This window comes from Emydura macquarii, unplaced genomic scaffold (assembly GCF_026122565.2).
Source record: "Emydura macquarii macquarii isolate MOO-44397 ecotype Brisbane River unplaced genomic scaffold, CSIRO-AGI_Emac_v2 contig_1119, whole genome shotgun sequence".
Lineage (NCBI taxonomy): Eukaryota > Metazoa > Chordata > Testudines > Chelidae > Emydura > Emydura macquarii.
Genome location: NW_027131256.1, coordinates 17123792 through 17144547, shown reverse-complemented (window position 1 = coordinate 17144547; position 20756 = coordinate 17123792). Strand labels below are relative to the sequence as shown.

The window sequence follows — 20756 nt, the reverse complement described above, 5'->3', positions numbered from 1 at the left end:
AAACAGATATGGTATTTTGCACCTAACATGTCACTCCTGTACAGTGTTTAGTAAAGATTGGAAAAGTTAGGATTGTGGAAATATTCTCTCACACAGTAAAATCTGGACTTTTTTTTAACTTCTTCACAATGCTGCTTGGGAGATTAGTTTTCTGGCATTTAATTAAAAAAAAAAAAAAAACCCTACAAAAGACAAGCAAGCACTTTTCATGACTAAAAACTGTTTAATCCACTATCCCTTCTCCCCAATCCCCATGCAGAAGAAAGGTATTATACACATGCTGGACATCGTGATAGGTGCAGAATTTAGATTGCAGTGTGTGAGCACAATCCAGTTCAGTGTGTACTTTTACAATTTATTATAATTGAGAAACTAATTCTCAAAGAAAAATGGATCCAGTGAATTTAGCCTATTTTTCAGCTCTGTGAGCAAACTAATTTCCTATAATGTTTTCATTATTTGAATGTGTTTACTTAATTTCTTTAAATTCTTCAGCCTGAGCATGGAGTATTCAATGCAAATATTAGTTTTAGTATTCCCAACTCTCATGATGTTTGGAATTTTACTTAAAGCCCTAGGTTCCTGGAGACAAATGTTTACACGAGACTCTCGGCTTTCATTTTTAACAGTTTCTTCACATTCATGATGGCTAGAAAAGCTTGAGAACATGAGCCACGTGCACCCTTGAGACTCCAAAAAAGAAAAAGATTTAAAAAAAACCACAACACCTCATGATTTTTTGGGATCTGACTATATTTTTGAACATTTGCATAGGTAATAAAATAATCACAATAAAAATACAATAAAATATCACAATCCAGGCATCCCCCTGGCTGTCATATTTGCAAGCACCACCAGCCTCTGCAGGGACTATAGCCGCCTCACTACAGTGGTGTGCTAGGGAGCCCTTAGCAGAATTTCAAGCCTTAGAAAGCAGAGCTGGAAGAAAATTTTCTGATAGACAAAATTTTGTCTTAAAAAAACCCCCCAAACCTAAGTATATCATGAGGAATGTTTTCAACTTTCATTTCAAAATTTTAATATAAAACTGTAAAAGTTGAAATAGAAAGTATACATTTTGATTGACCCCATATTATTTTTTTTAAATTTCAAGTTGTGGGAAATTTCTAAGTTAGATGTTTTGTTCTGATTTGGAAAACAAACAAACAAAAAAAAAAAACCCCACAGAATTTCCAATCAGGCAGAAATTCCAGTTCCTGCACATCTCTATTAAGAGCTGGAACAATGGATATCTAGCCCTGGCTTTCCAGTTCTGTTTTAGACACATTATACCAAAACAGACAACATCCATATTATAGCGTATGTTATTACTTTGGATGCAACACATGCATACCATTATTTTTTCATTGAAGTGTCAATGGGGTGGTGAACTTGGACAAAGCAAGTTCCTTTAAAAATCCTACTGAATATTCATAAAAGTTGGTTTATTGTATTAGCCCAGCTCTAATTACAATTATTCATTACCTTAGGCACTTAAATAAATATAGAGACAAAATCCCTCTCCTGAGAAGTTTCAGTCTAAGACAATGAGCAGACAACAGATAGGAAGCAATATACATTTTGTAGCAAGTGATGTTTTGAGGGCATCTTCTTATTTAATGGAAATGAAGGTGGGGGGAGAAGGGCCAGTAATGATAGACTGCTTGAAGTTAATTTAAAGGAAGAGATCAGTAGTGCTAACAGAGTTTAAAAGTGATGAGTCAGGCTCTTCAAACTCATGAGATGTTCTTTCTAAAAAAGAGGCATGAGATTTATTAAAATTTACTTTGTGGTTTTAAGCCTTTAGTGATCATATTTTCAAACATTTAAAAAAAAAAAAAAAAAAAAAGGTTCTGAATTTCTTGTGTGATCACCTGGCTCCAGGATCTGGGACTTGAAAAAAAATAAAAACAGCAAATATCATGAGATTCATACCAAAAAATCTGAATTGACAACCCTTAGAGATGATAAATCATGTCAGATCAGATCAGCATAAACCAAAAATTAAGTGTGTTGAAGTCAATAGAATTACACCAGTGCAAAGGAGATCAGAATCAGGTATAGTGTATATATATAGTGTATATATATATAGTGTACAGTTTGCATCCTCTCTGCAAGATTATGTTCCATTGTATGTTACTGTGAGACGTGCATGGGAACCCCTGCAATAATTTCAGAGCCATTAATGATACAAAAGTATTTCTCTAAGAACCTCCACCTCAAAGTAGACTTTCTTTACTGCTAACATTGAAAAACATTGCTGATCACACAGTCAGAACAAAAATAATTCCCTGAGATGCTGAGAAGCATGTGCAAGCCAAACAAATTGGCTTTACCATCTGAAAGGAAATAAAAATCCAACATACTAATTTCTTATGCCAATATTTCAGGTGCTGCTTGACAAATAAACTGTTGAGAATGCAACTTCAACCAAATGACAGGCAAATTTCAGTTGCTTTCCAGTAGTGACAGGTGCAAAGAGGCTTGACGAAAGTGTATTCATTATGGGCAAGGTTCAAATTAGGTACTTAAAAATTGTAGCTTAATTTAGGTCATTTATCATTCTCCTGAAAGCCCCTTTTGTACAATTGAATTCTGAAGTGTTTAGTTTACTATTAGATCATCACAGCTGCTGCAGTATCACCCAAAGCAGATGTTTCACAGAAAGAGAACAGCTAATTTTCACAAAAATGTGGTAACTGCAAATCACTTTTTGGCAATTCTATCAGAGAATGTAAATACACCATGCAGGTGCAACCATACACAATTTGTAGGAGAAGTTCTTGGAACAAGTGACAATGGTGAGAGAACGTTAAAGGATTTCACTCCTAATGGACTTCGAATCAAAACCACAGGATATGGACTCTGGCTTGCTAACTTATTTTCCATTTTAAATGAGTGAGTAATAAGATTAGCTGGGATAATTATAGAGCAGTCTCACTTTTAGTGCAAAGCAGATAGCTAAGTGGCAACTCAAACTCCTTGACTTTGCAATGTTAGAATTATTCCCGGTCTGATACTTGTGTCAACTGTAGATTCACCTCACAAGCTAACAAATCCTCTGCACATTCCTTTGAGAAGAAAAGCAAGTTTATTTTGCATGTAGCCCCCTCTACTCCCCAAAAGTATTGTATTATTATGCAAAGAGAAATGGAATTAGGAACCGGTGGAATGCAATTGGAAGGTATCCTACTGTTGCAATGACTGAACAGAAGTGCTAAAAAATTGCCTGCTCTCCATGATGGTTAGCAAGAACAATTCTTTAGCCAAGGAACAAGGTTTTTGACAAGAACATAAATGTGTATTTCTGTGTAAGAAAAAAAGTAAGGAACAATGAATTTGCTGAATTATTGTGGAAATGCCCACTTAAAACACATTGGTTCCGCCAATGAGCAAATCCAATACAGGACAGTTGTGAGATCAGTTTAGCTTAATGGCAGTCATCTCTTGCTTAATCATTACTTTGCTTTTCATTAAACATTAAGCTACTTCATTAATGTACACAAGGAAACTCTTAGTCATCAGCAGCAGTCCCTGGAATCAAGGATTATGTCTGTCAGGCTTGGCACATCTTCAGATGACTAAGGAGCTCCATTCTGGATGCACACATTCTTCAGCAGTGGGGGCATGTTGTTGTGCGGGGAAATGGGATTCACAGTCCCAGGTTAGTCTCCTTTTCCTTGCTCTGCCATTCTGCCTCAGGCTCAATTTGCTGGGCCTCAAAATGACACATGCCTTGATGAACCAGGTGGTGCAACATTGAACGGTAAGCAGCTTGCTACTCCCAGTTATTGATGTCTATGCCTCCGTGCTTGAGAGTGACCTTTAAAAAAAAAAAAAAAAAAAAAAGTCTATTTCTTTTAGCTGCCCTTTAAACACTGGCCAACAGAGAGCTGGGAGAAGAGAACCTGGTGAGGGAGGCGGTTCTTGAGCATCTGAATACAATAGCCCATCCATCAGAGTTAATGCATCAACAGCAAGGCTTCAATAATGGTAGCCACAGCTTCATGGAGGACACTCGCACTAGTCCAGCTGGCCTCCCATTTGATTCCCAGAATTTGACGCAGGCATTGCTGATGGAAGCTCTCAAAGGACTTGATGTGGCATCGGTAGACCGTTCAGGTTTCACTGCAATAGAGGAGGGTGGTCAGCATGATGGCCTTATAAACCAGGACTTTTGTTAACTTCTGAAGATCTCTGTTTTTGAAGACATGTTATCGCAGCTTGAAGTTGACACTGGTGCAGTTCACCTGGTGCTGGACTTCATAGATGGTAGCCTGTTGGGAGAGATGGCTGCTGAGAAAAAGGAAGTGCTCCATGTACTCCAGAGCCTCCCTGTTTATGTAAATGGTGTGAGGAATGTTCAACTGTCCTGGTGGAAGTTGGTGGAGGACCTTCTTCTTGGTGACATTCAAGAACATGCCAAGACTCTTAGATCTATTCAGTGCTTTATATAGCGTCACTTGCACATCCTGTGTAGAGTGAGCCAGCATGCAGCAGTCGTTTGCAAACTGAAGGTCATGGATGTCCTTGGTGGTGAGTTTCGTTTTTGCTCGGAAGTGACCAAGATTGAAGACCTTCCCGTTTAGTCGATATTAGCTACTGATATCAGGTGGTAGGTCATCCTGGATAAGATGACGACAGTCAGGTAGATGGTAGACAAGGTGGGAGCAATCATGCAACCTTGTTTGACCCCAGTCCAGATGCTGAAGGCATCAGTTTCAAGTCTTCCGCTCAGGACAGTGGCGGTCATGTCATCGTCCAGGAGTCTCAGCATGATAGTGAATTTCAATGGGCAACCCAGGCATTGTAGGACAATCCACAGAGCCTCATGATTCAAGGAATGAAATGCCTTGGTTAGGTTAATGAAGGCAAGGAACTGTTCTTGATTTTGCTCCTGACATTTTTTAGATCTGCCTGGCAATGAAGACCATATCTGCAGTGCCCCCACATGGTCGGAAGCCATAATGGGTTTCCAGGAGGATCTCCTCAGCGATGGGAAGAAGATGGTTCAGAAGGATATGGGCTAGGATCTTACAAGGGGATTTCCCTCCTGTCTATCACGGGTAATTCCCACAGTCAGATTTGTCCCCCTTCTTATAGATGTTCATAATGGTTGCATCAGGGACGTCCTCTTCATCCCAAAGGTGGAGGATGAGCTGGTAGCCGCTGGCATGATAGACCTCTGCAAGTATACCATTTGGTCCACAGGCTTTGTTGGTTTTCATCTGTTGAATGGCCTGGTTCAGGTCTCCGATAGTTGGTGTGTTGCTGAGGGAACCCTCCACAGGGCGTTGTGGGACAACATGGAGGGTCTCCTCTGATACAATGGACTCATGGTTGAGGAGAAGTACAATTGCTTCTTCCAGTGCTGATGGATGGCGCTGTCGATCTTAAGGAGCTGGGAGCGATTTTGTGATTGGAGGGGTTTTGTCCAATGAAGCGGGGTCCGTAGGTTGTCTTAGTAGTCTGAAAGAAGTTATGCATATCATGCTGGTCAGCGTAGCCCTGGATCTCGCTCGCTTTCTCCACCTATCAGTTGTTCTTCATGTTGCGGATGCATCGCTAGACCTCAGCCTTCATCTGATGATATCCTGCCATCTTTCGCCAGGTTCGGGGATGGCTTTGCCAAGCGATGAAGGCTTCTTGCTTCTGTTCAAGGAGATCACAGATCTGAGCATCATTGGCATCAAAGCAATCCTGGTCCCGTCATGAAGCAAACCCAATAGTCTAGGAAAGTGGACTTGAGTTGCTTCCAGTATGCCTGGATGGAGATGGCATCAATGGTAGGGACTTGCTCCAGTTCACTGTGCAACTTGGCCTGGAACTCCTCACATTGTCCTAGATTCTTCAGGGCTATGACGTTCAGCCATCTCCAGGCAGCCTTCTGGGTCTTCCGATGTCTTGGTGTCATGTCCCTCTCCGTGGATCACCACCTTGATGTGGTGGAGAGGCTTGCGTGTTCCAAGGACCCCGAGAGCGATGCTCCTGGTAAAGCCAACTTTTAGTACTTCCAGCAGTGTCCATATGAGCCCATCAGCATGCAATATGCTGGAATTTGCATTCCTCTAGTGTGAATTGAGGCACTGTGTAGTCAAGCCCTTAGTACCCCATGACATTCTGATTAAAGATGAGCACTTGATAACATCAGTAAAGAACACCTTAAATGGAGTAAGAACTGGCTTGCTTACAGACCTCCAAACAGTTGTCAACAGGGAATAATCATTGAATTGGTGATGTTTGTAGTGGGGTTCCACAAATATCTATACTTGGCCAAACACTATCCCTTTTTTTTGTCAGTGATATTGAAGTAAATATAAAATCACCGATGATAAAATTTACAGATGACACAGATTGACAGAGCAGTAAATAATGAGGCTAGATTAACCTGGATCACTTGATATGCTGGAACCATTAAAACACAAACGTGTTTTAATACAATCAAATGCAAAGTTACGTAACTAGGAGCAAGGAACGCAGTCCATACCTACAGAATGGGGGACTGTATCCTGGAAAACAACAACTCTGAAAAGGATTTAGGGGTCATACTGGATGAGCAACTGAACATGAATTCCCAGTGCAATGCTGTGGCAAAAAGGGCTAATGCAATACTTGGATATACAAAAAGGGCATAGGGAGGTGATTTTACTTCTGTATACGACATTGGTAACACTTATACCAGGATATTGCATTCAGTTTTGGTGTCCACATTTTAAAGAGGATCAAATGAATTTCTTAGATGTCTATATACTAATGCAAGTAGTACAGGGAACAAACAGGAAGAACTAGAATTAGTGAATAATCACAACTATGACATCAGAAACTTGGCGGGATAATACACGATTGGAATATTGTCATAGAAGGGTACAGCTTGTTCAGGGAGTACAGGCAGGGGAGAAAAGGGAGGAGGTGGTGTTTCATTGTATATCAAAGATGTATATGCTTGCATTGAGGTGAGATGGGAATAGGGGACAGATATAGGAAGTTTCTGGGCAAGGATAAAAGGGTAAAAACCATGGGTGATGTCACGGTAGGGGTCTAATATGGACCACCTAACCAGGGAAAGGCTTTTTTTAAACAACTAATCAAATTATCCAAAGCATAGTAGTTGGTGGTGATGGGGGACCTCAGCTACCCAGACATCTGTTGGGAAAATATAGGAGGGTACAGATTATCTAACAAGTTCTTGGAATGCATGGGAGACAATTTTTTATTTCAGAAGTTAGAGAAAGCAAGTAGGGGACAAGCTGTTCTAGATTTGATTTTGACAAATAGGAAGGCACTGGTTGAGAATTTGAAAGTGATCATGAAATGATGCGCTCATGATTCTAAGGAATGGTAGGAGGGAAAAACAGAACAATAAAGATAATGGATTTCAAGAATGTAGACTTTAGCAGACTCAGAGAGTTGTAGGCAAGATCCCATGGGAAACAAGGCTAAAGGGGAAAAACAGTTCAAAAGTTTTTTCCAAGAGACATTAAGGCCACAAGAGCAAGTTATCCCACTATGTAGGAAAGAAAGGAAGTTTGGGAAGAGACGACCTTGACTAAACCAAGGTATCTTCAAATGAACTGAAACAAAAAAAAAACAAAAAAAAAAAAAAAAAAACCCACACTAGGTCCAATTATGAAGGATAAATATAAAGAAAAACCAATACAAGTATGTAGGGACAAAATTAGAAAGGCCAAAGCACAAACTGCAATAATGTTAGCAAGAAACAAAGGGTCAAACGAACACATTCTACAAATACATTAGAAACAAAGAGGAAGACCACGGACAGGGTAGGCCCATTATGCAATAGGGGGTTTGGAGGTGGGAGACAAGACATAACAGAATCCTGGACGCCCCATCATCTCAGGCATTGGCACCCTCAGAGCAGGACTGTCAGGCTATATGGACTCTCTCCTCAGGCCCTATGCCACCAGAACTCCTAGCTATCTTCATGATACCACTGACTTCCTGAGAAAACTACAATCCATCAGTGATCTCCCAGAAAACACCATCCTAGCCACTATGGATGTGGAAGCTCTCTACCCTAACATTCCACACAAAGATGGACTACAAGCCATCAGGAACATTTTCCCTGATGATGATATGGAACACCTGGTAGCTGAACTTTGTCCTGACCCACAACTACTTCAGATTTGGAGCCAAATTATACCTTCAAGTCAGTGGCACAGCTATGGCCCTGCAGTGTGCCAACATTTTTATGGCCGACCTAGAACAACACTTCCTCAAAACTCGTCCCCAAGCACCTCTCCTTTACCTATGCTACATTGATGACATTTTCATCATCTGGACCCACGGGAAAGAGTCCCTTGAAGAATTCCACCAGGATTTCAATAATTTCCACCCCACCATCAACCTTAACCTGGACCAGTCCACACAAGAAATCCATTTCCTGGACACTACAATACAAATAAAGGATGGTCACATTAATACCACCCGATACCGAAAACCAACTGACCGCAATACATATCTTCATGCTTCCAGCTTCCACCCTGGACACATTACACGTTCTATTATCTACAGCCAAGCCCTAAGATACAACCAGATTTGTTCCGATCCCTCATACAGAGACAAACACCTACAGGATCTCCATAAAACATTCTTAAAACTACAACACCCACCTGGAGAGGTGAAGAAACAAATTGACAGAGCCAGACAGGTACCCAGAAGTCACCTACTACGGAACAGACCCAATGAAGAAAACAGAACACCACTGGTCATCGGCTACAGCCCCCAGCTAAAATCTCTCCAACACATCATTAAGGATCTATCCTTAATCTAACCTATCCTATTAGATGATCCCTCACTTGCTCAAGCTGTGGGAGGCAGACCTATCCTTGCTTACAGACAGCCCCCCAACCTGAAGCAAATACTCACCAGCAACCGTACACCATAAAACAAGAACACTAACCCAGGAACCTATCCCTGCAACAAACCCCGTTGCCAGCTCTGCCCGCACATCTACTCTACTGACACCATCACAGGTCCTAACCACATCAGACACACCATAAGGAGCTCATTCATCTGCACATCTACTAATGTAATATATGCCATCATGTGCCAGCAGTACCCCTCTGCCATGTACATTGGCCAAACCGGACTGTCACTATGCAAAAGAATAAATGGATACAAATCAGACATAAAAAATAACATCCATAAACCAGTAGGCGAGCACTTCAATCTCCCAGGACACTCTGTAGCGGACTTGAAAGTTGCCATACTTCTACAAAAAAAACCTTCAAAAATAGACTTCAGTGTGAAACTGCAAAGCTGGAACCCATATGGAGACTTGACACAATCAAACTGGGTCTGAATAGGGACATGGAATGGTTATTTCATTACAAGAAGTAATTGTCACTGTTCACACATTCTCACCTTCTAATCAATGCTTGTGAATAGGCGTCATCTACTTTAACTGAATGGACTTTGCTAACACCTACCCTCCCCATTGTTGTTCTTTACCCTTGGATGTATATATACACCCCCTATCTGATTTCTATTTCTTGCATCTGAGGAAGTGGGTTGCAGCCCATGAAAGCTTATGCCTGCAGAAATTAAATTTGTTAGTCTTTAAAGTGCTACAGGACTCTCGTTGTTTTTGCCGTATACTGACTAACACTGCTACCCCTCTGGAACTTTTCATTATGGGGCCTAAAGATCAATAAAAATTTTCAATTCAAACATCTCTTTCAACTATCGTAAAGAGTTTCCCCACTTACTCCCCTCACCACTACCTTCATATCACGTTACTGAGGTCTCAAGTCCACTTTCTTAAACAAGGAGGAAGTATTGTTGGCTTTGTGCCTGGAAGCCATCGAGCATTATCTGAAGAGACATGCCTTCTTATCTGTCACAGTTTCTTACCTTCTTCCAGTCTTTGTAGAGACTGACGACATCCCTAGTCAAATCTAACAGGAAGTTTAAATCTCTGGTAAGCATGGTCCCTGCAGGAACCGTCACCTTTACCCAGGTCCCCACAAAACCCTACCATGTTTTAGGAATCATTTCCTTTACTTCCTAAATCCTCAAGGAACAGTTTCTAGAAAAGGTCCAGGCCTCTCTCTCTCATGAAGAGCATAAAGATCCCAAGGTTATAATTAAGTTTGGGAGATTAAGGTGTACAAAGACACTGTTTTCCTCTTTATGCCTAGGTACTCCCAATTCAGGAAGTTCCACAAAAAGTCACCAGCAGAGTAAATGTTACTAGCTCAAATTGTGTTTTCTGCTCTTCACAATTATGCCTCAACTTTCATCCAAAGAGTCAGATAAACAATACATCGCGGAAGTCTGAGACAGCAGTTTCATTCCTCAAAAATCCCCGAGATGTTCCCTTTTCACAGACTGCAAAAAAGACAGGATCTAAGACTGTGTCTACATTTGGTAGTGGGGAGTTGCACTGGTGGCAACTTATGGATCCTAGCTCTTCTAATGTAGAGAAGGGCCAAGAGCTGCCTTCTCAAAAAGAGACCACCTTAAAGTCTACTAGTAATATTTCATTTATGTGCAAGATGACTATACAGGCTTGCAGGTATACTATGGCAACGAGCCCTGAGTCACTGAGTTCAAAACCATTTGCATAGATTCTTAATGAAGTGAATCCAAAAAAGCCCAGCACACAATTACTATACAAAGCCATTTAACATTTGTAATCATGCATTTGAGGGAAATAGCAGATGCAGTAACATTTTGCAGCTTTTTTTAAAAAACATGGTGGTTCAAGTCCCATAATATCATCTAGCCTGCGTGGGTAGCAAGAATTTAGCACTGTCATTTCACATTTCAGATTAATGGGTCACAAGAAGTTGCCATTTTGTCACTTCAGATTCCAGTAATGATCAGACAAATGCAAGGCCCTGATGTGAGTAAATTGGAGAGAAAAACATGGAAGGGTAGGAGGTACCCCTTCCTCGTTTGCTAAACAATCCTCCCACCTTCTTCACACAACCAGGGATGAAATCCTGGCCCCACTGATCTCAGAAGGAATTTTGTCACTGACTTTGCAGGTCCAAGACCTTCCCCCCCTCTCCCTCCTCCATCCCCCCAACATGTGCACTGAGGACCAAATACCGTTCTCACTTTATTTTTCAGTGAATTTAGTTCAGGTCCACACACTTAAAATTGTAAACACTGAGCTGCAATTAGACAAAAATCTGTAGTAGGACCCATTTTCCTCACTGTGCATAAGCCAATGTACACACTGAATGAGGCAGGGTCCTGCAGAAACAACAGCATGTGATCATGTAATTAAAGACAGTATTGTAATTCATATGCCCAAGGGGTGCACAGTAAAAGGTGACAAGCACTCAAAAGGTCAGATAATATCAACACAAAGATTGCACAATTCACAATTTTAACATTCTCAGACTCTAGGGTTTTTAAAAATAGTTTTTCCTAGGATTTTTATTTAATAGTACTTTAAAAATATATATATAATGTAGAACTATTACAGAAACATGGTCACAAATTATTCACCGATGCAACAGGAAATACTGAAGGCACCCAGTAAAATGAGGTCCCAGTCCTGACTGGGATCTCTGAGTGATATTGGAATACAATATAAAATAAATAGTGACTGGATTGTTTTCAGGATAGTTCCCTTCTTGGTCTTACCCTCCAAGTTATGTTCAGGATCGATAGACATAGGCTGTCCAATGATGAAAATATTAATTCCATCCTTCTCCCTGCTGAAGAAGCAAATACACATAAAATTTAAGGAAGCCCAGGAAGTATGGTCTATCCTTGTATGTTAGGATAATTGGTGTTACTGTTGTCAATAGTCAGTTCTTTATCACTTGTATAAAGAAAACTTGTCTAAACAGAACTCTCAAGTGAAAATGGAGAGGAAATCCAAGGAAACACACCTGTGAGTACTGCTCCTTTTTATAGACCGCTTCATGATCTTCAAAGATGTGTCCTTGAATATTTAGGTTACATCTGAGCATTCTGCCAGTCTAGAATAGAATATCACTTGTCTAGAATGTTTATTTTCTCTTCTAGAGTTGGTTTATTAAAAGACCTTAGAAATAAATAATGCTTTATGCTCACTATGGGACTGTCTACATAGCACCTGGGACCAAGCTTCCCAGCCCAGACAGACAGACATTCTCTAGCTCTGCTCAAGCTAGCTTGCTAAAAATAGCAGTGTGACTGCAGCAGCATGAGCAGTGGCTAAAGCCATCCAGTTATATACTCAGGGGTCAGGCAGGTTTATACTCAGATGACTAGCCCAAGCCATTACCTGTGCTGATGCAGCCACACTTTTTTTTTTTTTTTTTTTTTGGTAGTGCGCTAGGTCAAGCGAAGCTAACATGTCTGTCTGCCTATGCTGGAAAGCACTCTGTCAGCTGCTGTGCATCCATACCCCTAGATACTTTAGCACCTATCAGCCAAGAATCTTAAAAGTATTTTATGATAATTAAACCTCAATTGACCCGAGTATATTATAACCATTTTATAGATTGGTAAATTATACAGAGAGCAAGGATAAGGGCTTGATTCTGATCTCATTAGATGGCATGCTTTTGGAACAGAGATATTATATCTATCCCTATGTTTGTACAGCACTTAGCAAAAAGGGACTCCATTTCTGATTGGGTTCTTTGGGTACATCTGTACTCAATTTAACAGTGTAAAATGAAAGTAACTCCATTTCAAGTAATAGAGTTACACTGGTGGCAAGCAGGAGTAAAAAAAAGAGATCAGAACCATGCTATACGTGACTTGCTGAAGGTCACACGGTGGCACAACTGGATAGAGAAACTAGAAATTCTTCCTCAGTCCCTGGCTTTAACCACAATCATCTGTGCAATACAAAGCAGCATATGATGTTTTTTATTTCTGGTACAGAACTCGTGAGCACAAGGGTCAAAAATAGAACAACGATATCTTGTTCCATTCAGGGTCACGGTAGTTATTTCATGTCTTCAGATATAATAGCATCTTTAGCTTGATCTATCAGAGAGATTATGTTAGATGTTTCTCAGCAGGGGAAGGAAAGGGAGGAAGATATGGGACAAAGTCATTTAGAAATTAATGCCTTCGCCCTGTAGCTGATTTTCCTCTTGTATTTTATGAAAATGAATTTCAGAGCAATAAATTAAAATACAAAGTCATTGTACCTCCTCTTAATATAAAAGCAGCAGTTCATGGCATTTTCACTCATGTTTGTTTTCCCTGAGGTTTAGTATTTTCTTTTCATAAGGCCTGCTGTATGTTTAGTTGGTGGCATGCAATCCTATTGTGTATACATCATACACAGTAGTACAGAATTGCCAGATTATTGAGGGCATGACTGCTATCTGCTTAGAGGAAGTAATTTTTAGCCCTGAGCAAGACTGAAAAAATGGAGTCTTGTTTCACTTTGGATAAACTGCTGTAGCTTATACAGTCACTGACTCTGGTTACCTTGGTAAGGAAGCATAAATTATGAAACACATGCAATCACTGGGGCGTGGGGGTATTAAAAATGTCTTGTATGTTTCACATCGGCAGGGGTACCTCCTGCCATTTGGTTAATGGAGTAGCAAAGAAAACCATGCCACAACATCTGGATGATATTTAATGATTTTCTACAGCACATGCAATGAAATCAATATCTTAAAGTTCTACAAATCATCTCAGGTACCTAATATTGGGGCACTTAAATGTTCATAGTTGATGACTGGATGCAAGGAGCAGGGGAAAGATTTTAAGATTATTTCTAGGGTTCTAGTGTGTTAACAGCTGTCCCAGATTATTGGTCCTATTAATGATCATTTGCTTAGTGCTGTTAAAGTACATTAATGAAGGGAGAACATCAACAAAAAATACAACATTTCTTTATCTGAATCTGCTTGCACATGTGTTGCATCCATAGACTTTGCATATTCCTATAGGGGAAAAAATGGAGACTGTCACTTGTAGAGTGGAAGGGCTTAGTTATTCTGTGTTATCTACATGTGAAATCTATTCAGTGCTGTCAGTCTAGATGCCTCTGAGAAAGTATTCATCAGATGGTCACAACCTTCTGTTACTACCTACCCGGACTGAAGCTGAACCAGAAGCCTATTAATTATTTACAAAGGGCCAAAAGTGTACCACGTGCTTTAGACAAAAAAAGTTACAATTATCATTTACTGCGGAATCTCATGTAATTGGTGTTCAGCAAAGCTAACTGAGTAGTATCCAAACACCACCTTTTCCACCCCTAACGGGTCTGCAAAAGATTAACCTGTTCTTTGATCATGAGCACAGAAAACCCTTTCCTGAATTTCAAAAAGGAAAGCTAAAAATAAATTCTAATCAAATTTTAGAATGAAACCTTTTGATCACATCAAAGAGGCAATATATGTGCCCCTGTCCAGAAACCAGTGTGTGAGTAAACTAGCAGAAGGGAACGTGATAAATTCAGGAGCTAAATGAAATGACAGTGAGAACAGCATTGACAGAACAGCTCAATATATAATGATTGTTGGTATTTTTACAGGAATATTTAACAGGAAGAGAAACATGAATGGATCTGTGGCTATTTATGATGGAGGCGCAATAACGGTTCCATACTTCAAGGCGAGTTGATATATTTAAAGAAAAACACAACCTGTAGCTGTCTCACTAGCTGACAATGAACTACACTGAATGAGCAGTAATACAAAGCAGAATAAATTGATGCTTATGCCCTGTTTCAGGGCAAGTTGCGGTCTCCAAACATTCCAGATGCTGAAAGCTCATTTGGGAACAAGTCTAAGGTCAACCAAAAGGGATTGTGATGTCATCAGGAACTTGTTCCTAAGGAACAAAGGGCCAAATTCTGCTGTCAAACCAGAGAAAATCCACAATAACTCCTGTGATTGAATTATTCCAGATTTACACCTGTTGAAGTGAAAGCAGAAGAGGGACCAAGGTCATACCTCCCCAAATGAAGAACTGACAAGGCTCTCCCACCACCAAGCTAAGGAATTTGTGCCACACAGGAAAAGTCAACAAGTGTTACTCTGGATTTACACCAGGGTAAAGAGCAACTGTTGAAGTCAGGGGAATTACTCCAATTTACACCAGCGTAAGCAGGGTTTAGTCATTGGTAAAGAGGAGCTAACGATATTTTCACATTTCAGTATGATGCTATTATTGAATAGGAAGTCAGCACTGACGCCCTAGGCAGTATTGTCTAGTATGTTGTGATGTGTCCATGGACTTATATATATATATATATAAAAAAAAATAAAAAAGAGGGGTACAATTTCTAAAGTGCACCAACTTGTTAAGTACTAACTGGCTTGTGTAGACCCTGCTGGAGCAAATTAAAAGTTCCCTAATGCACATCACTATACTTTTGTGGGGTGCATATTTCTCTTATTTCCATGTGTATTAGTTTCTTATTAATACTGTTTTACGATCTGGAAATACTGTATAATAAAACATGGTGCCTTCATCCTGAGAATTTGAGGTTTCCAAGTTATTTATGAAGTGAGTTTAGGCCTATAAACAAGTTTTTGTCATACTGAAATTCTCAAGGCTGTCACAGTATGACTGTTGCTCAAATTAACGCAGACAATATTTTATCCTTAATTTTTTTTTCTTTGAACATCCAGAATGCTTTGTATGAGAAAGGGCTTCCTAACATCTGCCTCTGATTCCCTTTTAAAACTTTCTACTTACGGCCCCTTGTCTCATCTACCTTCAGGAAGAGACAGCACTGCCAATAATTTCCATCATGCAAGGTTCTGAATATTTCAGTGAGGTTTTTCCCCTTAATTTTTCCCCTTTAAATGTACATATAATTTTATTAACTTGACTGTAAAGCTTTTACTTGCTGATCCTGTGAAAACCCCTTGTGGTCCATTTAATGCAATTTTCCTGGTCTTGGGACACCTCATAACCTTGTCAGAAAAAGGTAGCAAGATGTTCCTGAGGTATAAAACAGAGTGCTGACAATACTCATAATATTGTCAACTGTTGATCCCTGGAGGTATCAACAAAACAAGTTTCCATCATTTCTCGTGGAATTACTAGGAAAAAATATGTTTCTGTTTTTATTATTTAAAACTGAGATAAGATCTCTTCTGTATAAGTATCCAAACTCCTTCATTTACTTCTAGTCTGATCATTTTCTACTTCTAACTATTGGAGTATGTTATGAGCTCAATATACAACATCATTCTTAAAGTTGTTCATAATTCTTTTATGTTGAAGTCAACACCCAGCAGAGTTTAAAGACGTAAAATACTTCAGGTCATGAAATTTATTCCAGACTCCCAGTGTTTTCCTTCCAAAAGCAATTTAAGCATTTATTACCCGAAGGTCAACATGACTGGGTGAAAAGGTGAAGGCCCATAAATAGGAACATCAATTACATTTTTACTGTTATTATGCATGCCTGAATAAGTTAAATATTATTTCAAAACTTTACTAAATAGGAGGCAATAAAGAATGTAGTTTTTAACCTCAATGTGGCTAGTTGAGATAAACCTGAAGTGGGGTTTTGTTTTACAAATATCAAGTGTCTTAAATCTATTTAGATTCAGCGTATACAAACTGATCTAGACATCATTAACTACATATACACATCTGGATAAATAAATCAGGTAAGATATTCAAGTTGTTAAGACACTACAATATTGTTAAATTTTCACTACAAGCAGCAAAAACAATTCTCAGTTTTGCATAAAAAAACCTTTTAGTTCTGTGATGTATTATAGTACAGGGTATATCAGCAGCGTATTGACCAATGTCTAGGTTGAGAGATTATGATGTTGTCTTCAACTACACTTTGCCATACTGTTAATCACAGAGTGATGACCCTGCTATTTAATATTACAAATATGCAAAATAGGCTTTTTGAAAATTGCTTTGGTCTGTCGGGCAAACAAAACCACAAAGGCTGAAATCCCTGCTCAATATTATGCAAATCCCTATAGAAAAATGGGTACAGATGAAAATAAAAACATTTTACTTATTAAAATGCAAATTCAGGCTCCTGAGCTTCTTTTGCCCAAGTTGACAAAAATCATTGTGTCCTGAAACATAGTAAGGGAGATTTGTTTTCCCTTGGCAGTATACTGCCTTCTCCTACCTCTATAGCATGGATTTTGGTGGTTCCTCCTCCTTCCCTCCCCCTCTTTCAGGAGGGGTCCCCAAGTCCTCTGTTGTTGGCTGCCTCCTTCTATCTACACCTTTACCGGCTGATCACATCCTCTTACCTGGCTTTAATCAGTCATCTACATGGATAACTCTCAAATCTGTTCATCCATCCCTGAACCATCACCCCTCTGCCCAATTCCACATTTCAGTCTGTCTCTCTAATACCTCCTTTTCTCCTGGATATTCCATCATCAACCCAAACTTAACATGATGCCAAAACACATCCAATCTCCTTATTTTGTGACCACTGACCACCAGTCAATCAGACCCATAGTTTAGGTGCTATTTTTGACTCCTTACTCTCCTTTCCCTATCACATCCAGGTTGTTTCCACATCTCGCCACTTCATCCCTGTCAACAGATCTAAGATCTGACATTCTCCTCTTGAAGAGAGAGCAAAATCTCTCATCCATGCCCTAATTCACTGTTTTGAATAATAAAACCTCCACTCGGCTAGCCTTCCTGAAACTTGTTTTGCTCCCTTCTGTCCATACAACACTCATTTGTAACCTGCCTATTTTCAATTGAAACATCTTTTCTCCAGTTTAAAAAGAGTGAGGAAAATAAAGAATGTATCAAATTTGATTCCATGGGGTACTTTTTACTCTCCAAAGTGTTTCTCTAACATTCCAGACAGTATATTTCAGCAGTAAAAGGAATTTGACTTGATAGCTTATCTGAAAAGTGAGCTGCAGGTAAAAGAATGCTTGACAGGAACAGCAGAAACATCTTTCTACTGTTTATGGAGATGGGAATTATTGTCAAGAACTCTAGAAACCTACAAACACTTGCAAAATGTTGGTTGTTGAAACATCTGTTGGAAAAAAGTAGCGGATGCCTCATGGAAAACTTTGGCAAAACAGTCTATATAGGAAAATACCTTCCTCATCTTATTTTATTTTTCCTTTTACAGAAAGAAATTCTGACATTTTATTAGTTCAGAAAATTTGCGTGATGGTGAACTCATTGGTTTCTTAAGTTTCATCTGCTCCTTCTACAGCTGGAGTCAATTCTCCATTTGTGACACCATACTTGGTTGTGCGAAGATGACGGATTTTGCAAGAAGATGTTGTGACTTTACCTGGGAAATAGGCAGCAAGTAAATCATCCACAGAACACCCTCGTCTTTTGGTGCAAAAAGGTTTCCCAATAATATAAAACCTCAGATGGAGAAAAATATCCCAAGATGACCAAGTGTCCTAGCACAGTAAGAAGAAAGAATTACATTAGTTAACATGATGACCTAGTTAAAAATTGAAAATCGCAGCATATGATCTAATTAGCTAATAATGAACATTGCTGGTGCACTTGTGGGAACATCAATAAAACCCACAGAGCTGTTTGGTTTTAAAGATGTCAAGGCTACACACAGTCTTATTAAATCAATGCCAAGTAAAGGTGACATAGCATCCCCAAGTCCCTGTGGGCACAAATATGATAATGAAGCCTGCAGGCCCAGTGGGCCAGAAGTCCGTGTGCAGCTAATGAGGATGGAGCTTATTTTTTCTGTAATCCCAGCTTTCTCACTGGGTTGGGCTAACTCACCTAGGGTTCCTTGCACCCAAGCTCAAATCACAAGCCCGATCCCAGAATCTATTTCCAACCTTGCCGGCACCTTTGCAGATCTCAAACCCACATTCACACCCAGACTTTGTGGTTGGGTTGCTACCTATGAGGTACAAAAAACCAGGAGATGAGTGGGCAATGTGGATCGACAGCGGAAGGGCAGGGCTCAGTGCTGCTTACGCCCTCCCATGCCCCACATGTTCTACTGTTTTAAATGGTGACACACTGAGGCGCGAGTGCTGAGCTATCGATGGGCTCTGAGTATCCTGGCCTGGGCCCACACTGCCCGCACCACTCAGCCAGGCCTGAGTAGAATGCTTGGGTCTCTCCCACAGGCAGCATCCCTATGCCCCACTCTAAAGCAGGTTGGGCTCTGTCCTGCCCACATAGCTCAGATTCAGCTGAGGACCAAATGAAGGGTGATCTCTTGTACAGAGAGGAAAACTGGAGAGAAAGGTGGGCCAAAGTGGGGGAAAAAGATGACAAAAACTTAAGACTCTCAGCTTTCCCAGGACACCAACTTTAAAACAAAAAACAAAACAAAACACCAAGAAGCAAGGGCAGGAGGGATGATCCCAGGTACACCTGGACAGTTGTCAACACTACTTTGAGGTAAGGAACTAAGACAAAACTAACTTCTACCAACAAGGACAAAAAATGTCAGCAAGTTACATGAATGTTCCCAGTTGGGTAAATATATTCAGCTTCCTTAGGTATCCGAGTCAGTGCTGGAGAAATGAACCCCATTATCGTGAAACAGGCAAGGATGGTACGATGATTGGGAAATCTTTCTGTACGGTTTAACAACTGTGAGATTGTGAACTCTCTGTATCTGCATCTGGCTGCAAACTCCATTTTGAATGTGCAGTTCATTCCCTGTTTGCCAACCGCCTGTCCATAAAAGGATAGCTTACTTTAAAGTACCTACATATTGGAAATCTATTCACTCTAGACAAGAGACTGGGCCCAGAAGGGCTGGTTTAGCAGGGCAAAGTTGCCTTGTTAACAGTCCTCTGGTCAGGGTTTGTGCTCACATGTGGAAGCTGGGAAGGCTGTCAACTGACACAAGGGGCTGAAAGTTTTAAAAAGGACAGAAGCTGGGCTGTTCATGGGCCATTTTTCCTCCAGTCCCTGAGGAAGAAACAACCCAGCATGTGGCAGCCCATGGGTCATGCACTGAAGCAGGAATGTCTCCGGACAATCCAAAGGATTCTGACCAAGCCCACAGAATGCCTTGGAGAGGGGAGGAAACTGAGACAGGGATAAGCATGTAGTATTCATTGCTTTAATATAATCTGTACTTGCCTGTGCTATACATCAATACATTTATTACACTCTTTTACCTAGACTCTGTGCAAAGTGAGACTTCACTGTTTCACAACTACTGCATGGCCCTGAGAGCATTATACACCTTTGAGTTTTGGGAGACACTGTGTTTGAACAACAGAGAAGGTGAGGGGCCACTGCTGTTCCCAAAGGGGTAAGGCAGATCGACAATGGGTTTCAGCTCTCAGAAGGGATGCAAGATAGGTCTGTGCCCTGAGTGTGCACTCTGAGACCCTGAGGTTGGGACAGTGCCTACACTCCATTCATGCTCAAGGGGCTTAAAAGACCAGGAGGATCCAGGGACACAGAGGCTAGTAAATTACCCAGTGGAGGTGCTCATTAGAATCTGTACAGATGGCTCCAGAAGATCTGGCCAACTTTAATATTCTGATCCTGAAATATAGGCAAAAGCATTGCCACCTCCCCATTAGCTCATCTCTGATCTGTTAACATGACACTCTTGTTATTAAGGCATTGGTCTGGGACTCAGGAGATCACTTCTCAGTTCTTCTATGGACTTCCTGTATGACCTAGAGCAGGGGTGGCCAACCAGTGAGGGACAAAGAGCCACAGTTACCTTGCCCTCAGGCACTGTGTCAATTTCACTCTCCCTCCTCTCTCTACCCACCACCACAGTTCTGCACTGATCTGTCAATTTCAGGGGCAGCTGAATTTCACTCTCCCTCTTCTCCTGGAGAGCCCCATTTGTCTGAGCAAAGAGTGGCATGCAGCTTGTGAGC

At 40.5% G+C, this 20756-nt stretch overlaps 1 long non-coding RNA gene across 1 annotated transcript; it reads right to left on the bottom strand.

Moving 5' to 3' along the window:
- Positions 1-11102: 11102 nt before the first annotated feature.
- On the bottom strand, positions 11103-18795 carry LOC137151907 (uncharacterized). The gene is made up of 3 exons (XR_010919401.1): positions 18670-18795; positions 18206-18323; positions 11103-11693 (listed from the first exon to the last, which is right to left on the bottom strand). It is a non-coding gene; the product is annotated as an uncharacterized lncRNA (long non-coding RNA).
- Positions 18796-20756: the final 1961 nt, after the last annotated feature.